Genomic DNA, 10,432 nt, shown 5'->3' with positions numbered 1-10,432 from the left:
TGGTGTTGTTGTTTATAATTGATTTAGTTACATTATATATTAGAAATATTATTTATTATTTATTATTATTTTATCAGTATAAATTACTTCATTACTTTATATTAAAAAACTTATAATGAAAAGATGATAATGTAGTTGTATTCGCTTGAACTTGATAATAATGTTGAGTTTGCTTGTATTCATTTAGAATGACATCATTTCGTGTGACTTTAGTATGTTTTTGGAATGGTTCAATTCCAAAAAGTACTAGCAATGTTCATTACGTTGGGGGTAGACGTAAATTGTTTTCGTGCAACTCAAACATGGATTTGAATGAGTTTAAACTTCTTATATGTTCTAAGATTTGTATTGACTCCACTAGAAGTACCGTAATATAAGTTTTAAATATGACATGATTAAACAATTGTTGACCTTTCCGCTTGACGATGATGAGACCATAGATGCTATGTGGGAGCATTCAAATTCAAAGTCTACCAAAATTCCCTCTTTAGAGTTATACGTAGAGGAGGTACTGATGTAAAATCCATTATCACCACTTTTTCATTGTACATTATAAACTATTCAAGAACTGTGTTTGACGGGAATGACTAAAAATGGTCCGACAAAACTTATTTACGTTGGGATTATTCGAAATCAATAACAAAAAGGTCAAAATTGTGGTCAAAATCTTTGTCTACACAAAGTCATATTATTCAAGTCACTTTTGAAAATACTTGCATGGTCCATTCGAATGGTATGGGCATGGGATTACTCGAATGTTTATAAGGAATGGCAGCATAATAATTTATCCATAGTGATATATAAAAAGCCATGGTTCGCTCAAGGATGCCATAAGTTTGAGGTGTTATTCCTAGCCATAATTACCAAAACTAGTGTGCATGATATAAGACAATTGGATGATTAATTTTCTAATAAGTTGGTGATTTTATGGGTGAATAAATTTGAATTGAATGGGGTAATTTTTTTGCCTTGAATATGGAAAGTTTACAAAAGAGAATAATTCCCTTTATAGTCATCTATCAAAGAATTGACTATTCCGTTGAACGTTTGAAAGGCTGAATATGGAAACTACAAGTTTTGTCTTAAATCACACGGTTATTGCTCTCATCATTCATTTTAATGGCTATAGAATTATTGTCCATTCGTTTAATTGTGAAAATAATTGAGAAGAGCATCCAAAAGGCAACGTTTTATTCTTTTCTGAGATTAATTGCTCACGTTAATGAGGATTTATTGTTGATTTTCTCTTCAATTTTCATCATTCATTTGGTCATCCAATATGGTTGGTTCAAGAGTGATTATATTTCATCACAGTTATTTTTATGGGTAAGAGCATCTAAGGTAAGCATTCAAAGTCATTCTATTGCATATTAATATAGCTGTTAGAAAGGGCATTCAAGGCTTTTAAACTGATTCAGAGAAAATTCCAAAAGTTAAGGTTTTTGGGCTACGTATTCCATCATCAAGAACGGATGAAGCCATTAATTGGTAGATGTTAAATGTCTTTTGTTTCTTTTTTTATTAGCAATAATAAGAGTCGTTTATGTCTTGTGTCTTTATGTAAATACTTCAATGGTTGTATTCTAGTAAATGTATAGTTTTAATTTCATATTTTTCATATGTTTTGTAAGCCTCTATAAACGCATAATTGATGAATGGAAAAGATGCACAATAGAATACAATATATTTAACCGAAATCCAATAAAAGTTGTAAAACTTTTCTTATTCATATACTTTTGTTTAAGTATTGAATGTTTATCCAAATTGTGAGTTTTTCTTACATTTGATGAGATTAAAGTGTTTGTGTGAGTTTATACAATATATTAAAGTGTTTTTCTTACATTTTAATTTGTAATATTCTAATTTGATTTAAGTGTTCCTTAAATTGATATTACAACCTAGTAAGTTCAAGTGAGTGTTCCTTGCTTACAAATCCTTTAGTTCGATTCAAGTGAGTATTCCTTATCAAACACACTTGTTTGTTTATTTGTTTTTCCATATCATTGAAAATCCCAAATTTTTAACCAGAAAATCTTGAAATCGTTTTCAAACTCTTGAAAGCTATTTCAAACAAAAAACTGTTCTTTTTGTAACTTCATAAAATAGCCACATAAATATACCACTTTCTTACCATCTTTCTTTCAAAGCCAAACACATTTATTTTCTTTTAAGTATTTCATTTGGGTTCCCCTCATTTTTGTTAAAATAGTCCCAGTAGTTTACACATGAGGTACCTCTAGGGAATGATGTTGCTTCTAATCCTTCTCCTACTCCTATGCCTATGTCAACTCAAGAAACGTAAAATCTCTTTGCTCCTTCCTCATCTTGTACTCCTTCTCAAGCCCCTCCGAATCAAATTTCAATTGATTCAATGGTTAACTTAGGAGAAAGTAATGAAATGAGACCATGGGATGATGGTAATGAGAGCAATGAGCTTGTTGATGATCCTTCGAAGGATGATGTGGATGTGGATGAGGATGCCCTAGTTAATGACATGACCCTAGACAACATTCCTACAATCGTTGCTCCTACACTTCATGTCCTATGCGCACCTCTAGGTGAATATGTGGAGGACAACTCTTGAAGGACTTGTGCTTGTGATACCACATACACCGAAGAAGGGGAGTTGGAGAAGGGTACGATGTTTGATAGTAAGGATGCATTGTTGGAAGCTATAAGAGTGTATCATATTCGTAGAAATGTGGAGCGTAGAACTTAGATTTCAAACCAAACCGTCGTTACCTTGAAGTGTAAACGGGGTTGTGCATGAAAACTTAGGGCTAGGTTTGATTCTTATTCATCTTCATGGCGTATTGTTACATACAATGGTAAGCATAGGGCTTGTGCTTTGGGTTGTGACACTGTCTCAACTAGACACATTCACTTGACATTTTCTATGATTAAAAATGTGATTAGAAACTGTGTTGCCAATGACCCATCAATTAAGGTATTTTTCGTTTGGCAGGTGGTTAAAGATCGTTTTGGTATAGAAGTGAATTATAAGCAAGCATGGTGTGCTAAGCAACAAGCCTTGTTGTCCATATATGGGACTTGGGAAGATTCTTACTCTCTCCTTCCACACTTTTTAAAATCTTTGCAACATTTTTCAAACACCCATAGAGGGAAGTGCCTACCACAGGATGCCAGCTTTCAAGCTGGCGTAACATGGTTCACCGCACATTGGGAGAGCGCCCTCAAATGGATGTCGTTAGATGGAGCAATTTATGGTGTACATGGTTGGTGTAGACCTTCTCACAGCTCCCAAAAGGTGCTGATGAGGGCACCCATTCGAGATACACAAAGGTGTACTTGTTACATTTGGTAGGAGTTTTCTTGTTAGCTAACAAAAAAAGCAACCAAGTTCAGTTCCTATGCTTGACATTACTAGAGGACCCCTTGACATTACTAGACGACCTTTAGGAGCGCATCGCCGAGTACAACTAGAGTTCCACGGCCTTAGGGTACTTGTACAGGAGGCTTAGTGGTGGTGCCAAGAAGAACGTCAAGGAAATTACAGGACCATTAGCCATATTGTAGGTAATAATAATAACATTTTATTGCCATTTATATTTAATCAATTATATACTAATTAAATTTGAACAGGTTAGCCGTGGACCTAAGAACATATTCTAATTGGCCAACCTTACAGAAGTGTTGGTCGTCGTGAAGTTGGTCCACCGCAGCAATCCCCGCCAGATGTTGCGTATGGATCACGAAGGAACTTTGCACGCCGAACGCGCAAACACATAGGGACTGGTCCAAGATTCTACCGGGATCAGTTAGACCTGATGCGACACGACCAGGTAAAGATTTCGCTACTCATTCTCAGTACTACATTTTAATTAAAACGTCATTCACATTTTAATAACATATTTTATAGTTTTTATGGGACCCCTACCCAGCTGAAGCGTACGTAATTGAGCCCGAGCACTTAGGGATTCAGTCGAGAGCGTGGAGGGGTTTTGTGCCACTTATATGCTTCGACATTGTCGAAGTACATCTACCGGAGCGCGTACTGCGCCAGTATGGGTTGGTATAGGGCGTTCCACCACCTTGAGACACTGAACCGGAGTTGCACGTTAGTTCGCGCAAAGGTCAGGGTACGAGGAATTGGACCGAGATCAATGGGCGCCACATCGCTCGTTGGGATCAGAGGCTAGATTTGCTAACCCAAGGTGCGCCAATTAATGCTGCAGGCGCACCTACTACAGCTGACTACATGCCGTGGTTCCTCTCCATCACTCGTGGATGGATAACACCATGTGGCATCATTGCAGCGGCACAACATGCTCCCGCTGCGCCTACGATGACCCAATTTGTAAGTATTCATCAGTATTTAATTGATTAAGTTGCAGATTACATAATATAATATTACATTAACTAACTATTAAGTGCAAGCACAAGGTGTGGCGCCTGTGATCCGCTTTAGCCACGAGGAGCCGGTCGAAGAGATTGCGCAGTTCCAACACTTCATACCGGAATTCGCTGCGGAGGCATCACCGGCTACCACCGATATGCACGTCTCGTCTCCTCCACATGACGTTCATTTGGAGGAGATGGACTTGTCATACCCTAGTGATGTTGCACGGACCTCGTAGGCTGGGCCATCCCAACCATCACAGTACCAGTCCCCTCCCCTACTAGAGCGACACACGAACGCCTCTTACTATCGTAGGAGGCGTAGGAGAAATCTCAGTTGGATAAGGTGGATGAGCATGATGAGCGTTAGAGTTAGCTTTATGTATAATTTGATTGACTATGTACATAATGCACATTTGTATCATATTAAACATTTGTATATATATGTTTATTTAGTATATCATAATCTCCAAGTTTTAACTTATGAATGCTCTAAATTCTGGCGATGGATCATCCCTATGTACATAATGCACATTTGTATCATATTAAACATTTGTATATATATGTTTATTTAGTATATCATAATCTCCAAGCTTTAACTTATGAATGCTCTAACTTTTGGCGATGGATCATCCCCCCTAGAACCTACATTGACTTGTAAAATCTTATGATAATGTCTTTATTACAAATATATCAAAATAAAACGAATCAAAAATTAGGAAAAATGATGCTGAAACTTTAACATAATTTCATTAATGACGATTACACATAATCAGTTAATTCATGACCTACAACCAATACAACCTAAGGTTCCTTCTTAAACTTTTCAATATTCTCTCGATTTCTTCACTCCTACGCGCCTTATCAATTACATTCTTCTCAAGTTATGTATTTCGTTTCTAAGCTCCTCATTCTCTTTATCCAGCTTAATAATGATGTCTTTTTGACATTCGATACCCTCTCGATCAACCCACCAAAAGTAGCTACATCTCAATCCTTCATCTTGGAATAGTGGACAGGCAACATATTGACGCCTAGGATCAAAATCACTCCAATCACGACCGTATTCGACTTCACAACCACAATGACAATGTCGTTCTACTAAATGAAGCTCTTAGATATACTAATGAAATAACATATAATTAGAATCATTAAGTAAATTCAATAATAACATTAACAAAAGCAACAAAAATTCAATTCAACAATAACAATAAACAATGAATCTAAATTATAGAAAATTACCTTAACTTTGGATGATACTTAGGGTGAATTATAAAGGAATGAATTGAGTTATAAGGTTCTAGTATTTATTAAAGGTTGGTTTAACGATTAGTTTGAACACAAAACAAAAGGAAAAAGTCATATTCAGTCAAGCTTCTGTTTGTAGTTAGTAACTATGAACAAAGAAGACCTAGTCAAACAGGGTCAACCCTCTGTTCGCGGTTACTAACTGCAAACAGAGGGTTGACCCTATTTGACCAAGGCTTCCTTTGTTCGCAGTTAGTAAGTGCTACCAGATTATTGACTTTTATTAACCAATATCTCGTTGTTCGCAGTTATTAAGTGCGAACTATACTAAACCTGAGCTATGGGGCTGAAGGTGCTTATAAATGGAAATAATTTTCTTCGAAGCTTATTATAGTTAAAATGAGGGTTTTTTGTGTATTATGTACCAAAATTGAATGGATAGGGAGAGTGTTAAAATTTAATGTATTCACCTTCAATCAATTTTTTAAAAGATAATTATATAAATTGTTTAATAAATTTGTATTATCAGCTTGTATTGAATGATTAGGATACACTAGTGTAAATTATTATAGGTGAGCAATATAATCTCTCTTGATAATTTTTAATTTACTACTTTTATTATTAGTTCAATTAAGATAACTAATAAGTTGTTTAAACTTTAAACTTAAAAGGAATAGCTATTTGAATTTATGACTAATAGTTGTTGGTTCCATGTAATTATAAAATTTAGCAATATTTTTATACATTGAAAAAAAATAATTGTACTAAGTTAATTATTGATAAATAAATTTACAAATACCAAAATGTAATAGAACGTAATTTTAGATATTAGAGGCCCATAAGTTATATTTTGCTCAGGGCTTTTAAAAAGTTGGAGACGACTCTATAATCGAGTAAAATATTTATGCTTTTCTTAACAAAATATCCCACTTAAATAAGAATTTACATTAAAATTAAGTGAATTATATATCTAATATAATAGAAACTAAACTAATTATTTGTTTCTTAAGAAGCTAAAGAGCCAAGTAAAGATAACTATGACCCATAAAAACAGATGTGGGTCGGCCTTCAAATCGACAGAAGTCATATGCCTACATCAGATATCAAAATTGAATAAACAAAAAAACACTTATATGTGAAAAGAAATAGGGAAATTATTGATCGTAATCTTAAATTTTTGTACTTTATAATGGTAACTTTAAGTTTTTTCGATTATTAATGGTATCTTCGTGTTTAATGAGCGTCTTACAACCGTAACGTTTTCTATTAACTTTTTTTTCTTTTTCGTTTATTTTTTTTTAATGTTTTAAAATGAAAAGTAAAAGAAAAAGAAAAAAAGTTAACGATTTTGGACGGAAAAATTAGAAAAGGTTACGATTATAAAACGATTAATAACACAAGGATACCATTGATAATGAAAAAAACTTAGTGACACCATTGATAAAGTGCAAAAACTTAGGGTTACCATTGATAAATTCCCAAATAAATAACACATAATAGTATATATTATTTATGTATAACAAATATTTTTATGTTCAAATCATATCAATGAAAGATGAAAGTAATACCATTAAATGTTTTAGCATTGTTAACTTTTAATATGTGGAAAACAAGAGTCTTCCCACGACCCAAAAATTAATATGAAATAAAATACGTAAATATGTAGACAAGAAGACATACCTTTATAGCGTAAATTCACAAGTTAAATATTATAACCACGAGATAAGATCCACAAATAAAGTTACTCTAGTGTAGTCCACTAATACATCTGACAAAGTCGACCTATTTGATTTCATATTGAGCCAATACATTGACTTCAATGGAAGTCATTTTTGGATTATGCAGAGAAAAGAGAGGAGAGAATGAGTGATCTTTTTTTATTGAGTTAACTGATGTGAATGATTACAGAAGCAATATATATATATACATTACAAGCATCTAGAAGCTAAGAATAAACTTGTAGGATTTTGTTTCAAAATTGTAACAAACCATAGAAGAGCTGGCAATTCTGTTATACCAGATTTATAAGTGCCTAGGAGCATGGAGGAGATATAGCAGCATATATTCATGTAACACCCCCCTCAAACTAGGGGTGAGAATCATCCCAAGTTTGCTCAAAAACCTATTGTGCTGGTTTGAAGGCAAGATTTTTGTCTTCACATCAGCAAGTTGTGATGAAGTTGGAAGATAAGTGACTTGAATTAGACCTTCTAAAACTTTCTCCCATGTGAAATGACAATCAATTTCAATGTGCTTTGTCCTTTCATGATATATGGGATTCTTGGCAATATGAATGGCACTATATTGTCACAATGCAGCACCACCGGTTTGATGATAGGCACTTTTAGTTCCTTTAGAAGCCTAACCATCCATGCAACCTCACTTGCAGCAGAGGACATAGCTTTGTATTCTGCCTCACTGGAGGAATTAGAAACAAAACTTTGTTTCTTAGATTTCCAAGTTATGGGAGAAGACCCAAGCATCAGCACATAGCCAATAACTGATCTCCTGGTATTGGGACATCCAGCCCAATCTGAATCCCTAAAAGCCTGCAATACAAGCTGACCAAAACTATTTAGTAAGATGCCTTACCCTTTAGTAGCTGCTATATATCTCAAGGCATGATGAAGAGCTGCAACATGAGATTCTCTAGGCTCTTGTAAGAATTGGCTCAAATGTTGTACTATAAATGCCAGATCAGGCCTAGTATAAGTTAAGAAATTCATTTTACCCACCATTGTTCTGTAGTATGTAGGATCATGATATAATTCACCTTCCAGTTGATGAAGCTTGAGGTTTTGAGGAAGGGGAGTGACGGTAGGCTTGAGGTTTTGTATTTTACAGCGGGAAAGAAGTTCTCTTGTAAATTTCTTCTATGTGAGACTTATCCCAGAATTTGTGTACCCAACTTCAATACCTAAGAAGAAATGTAGTTTGCCTAAGTCTTTTATTGTAAAGACTTTATCAAGATGAGACTTTAGCTGAGAAATACCCTGACAATCATTTCCTGTGATGATTATGTCATCAACATCAACTGCCACAATAGCGATAAAAGATCCCACTATCTTAAGAAACAAGCTATAGTCATTTTTAGACTGATAATAACCTTGATAAATTAACTCTGAAGTTAGTTTTGCAAACCATTGTCTTGAAGCCTGTTTAAGGCCATAAAGGGATTTTTGTAGTAAGCAAACTTTGCCAGAGGCATTGTCCAAACCATTAGGAGCTTTCATATATACTTCTTCATGCAAATCACCATGAAGAAATGCATTATTTACATTTATTGCCATATATCCCAATGTTTAGAATCTGCCAGTGCTATAATGCATCTTACACTGGCCATCTTGATCACAGGTGAAAAAGTTTCATCATAGTCTATCCTTGTTTTTGAGTAAACCCTCTGGCAACCAACCTTGCTTTGCACCTTTCAATGGAACTATCCTATTTGAGTTTGAGTTTATAAACTCATTTGCAGCTAATAGCCTTTTTACCCTTAGGTAAGTCTACTAGTACCCATGTGTTATTTTTCTGAAGTGCAAAAAGTTCATGTTGCATGGCCTGCAACCACTCATTCTTCTGAATGGCTTCGGAATAGGAACTAGGCTCATCTTGAGCAGAAATCTGAGCAATGAAGCATTTATGTGTAGTGGGGAGTTAACCATAGGGTATTATATTACACTAATTGTTATTAACAGCATGTGAGCAAAAGTAATCAGAGAGATAAGCTGATGGTTGTTTAACTGTAGTAGATTGTCTGGTGGGAGCTGAAACACTGATGGAACTCATATCTACTAAGTTTTCAGGATGAATTTGAGGAGATGGAAGAACAAGAGAAGGAGTTGAAGAGGAAGAAGTAGTAGGAGTGTTATGTGAACTGAGGGCATCAGGATTATTTTGTCTTGAAGGAAAGTCATCAAATAAAGTGTTGATGTAGTTAGTTGAGTTTAAAGGAAGAAAGAAAGGGTAATGTGGTGTAGAATGAGGAGTGTTATTTGTAAAAAAAATGAAAAGGAAAATGTCTTTCATGAAAAATGACATCCTTTGAAATAACTGTCTTTTTGTCAACCATGTCATATACTTTGTAAGCCTTTTGAAGATTTGGATATCCAATGAAAATGCATGGATGTGCCCTGTTATCAAATTTATGTCTGTTTAAAGAACTTGTTTTCATGAAACATAGGCAGCCAAAGGCCTTTAAATGATTTATATCTGGTTTTGTTTTGAAAAGTTTCTCATAAGGCGATACAAAACCCAAAGTTTGCAGTGGCATTCTATTGATGAGATAGGCAGCTGTTTAAACACAATCACTTCATTAATGAATAGAGAGATTTGATTGAAAACAAAGAGCTCTGACAGTCTCTAGTAAATGTTTATGTTTTCTTTAAACAATCGCAATTTGCTGAGGGGTGTTGGCACAACTTTTATGGTGTATGATACCTTTGGAAGATAAGAACAGTTTCATTTTTCCTTAACATAAATTAGGAGCATTATCTGATCTAACTCCTTTAATTAGGGAATAAAATTGTGTAAAGACATAAGCATAGAACGATTGAAAAACATTTACTGCTTCTGCCTTATTTCTCATTAGGAAAAGCCAAGTGACTCTTGTAAAATCATCTACAATAGTCAAGAACAAAGTACAACCATTATGAGTACTATTTCTATAAGGCCCCCATGTATCTATATGCAACAATTCAAAGGTACAATGGATTTTATTGTGCTATGACCAAAAGGAAGTCTGTTCTGTCTTGAAGCAAGATAGATTTTACAGAAGCAAGTGTTTACATAATCTGACACATTGAGAGAAGGTTGGACATGTTTTATT

This window comes from Amaranthus tricolor, chromosome 14 (assembly GCF_026212465.1).
Source record: "Amaranthus tricolor cultivar Red isolate AtriRed21 chromosome 14, ASM2621246v1, whole genome shotgun sequence".
In the NCBI taxonomy this organism is placed as follows: domain Eukaryota; kingdom Viridiplantae; phylum Streptophyta; class Magnoliopsida; order Caryophyllales; family Amaranthaceae; genus Amaranthus; species Amaranthus tricolor.
The sequence above is the reverse complement of the archived record's forward strand: the minus strand, read 5'-3'. Positions refer to the sequence as shown.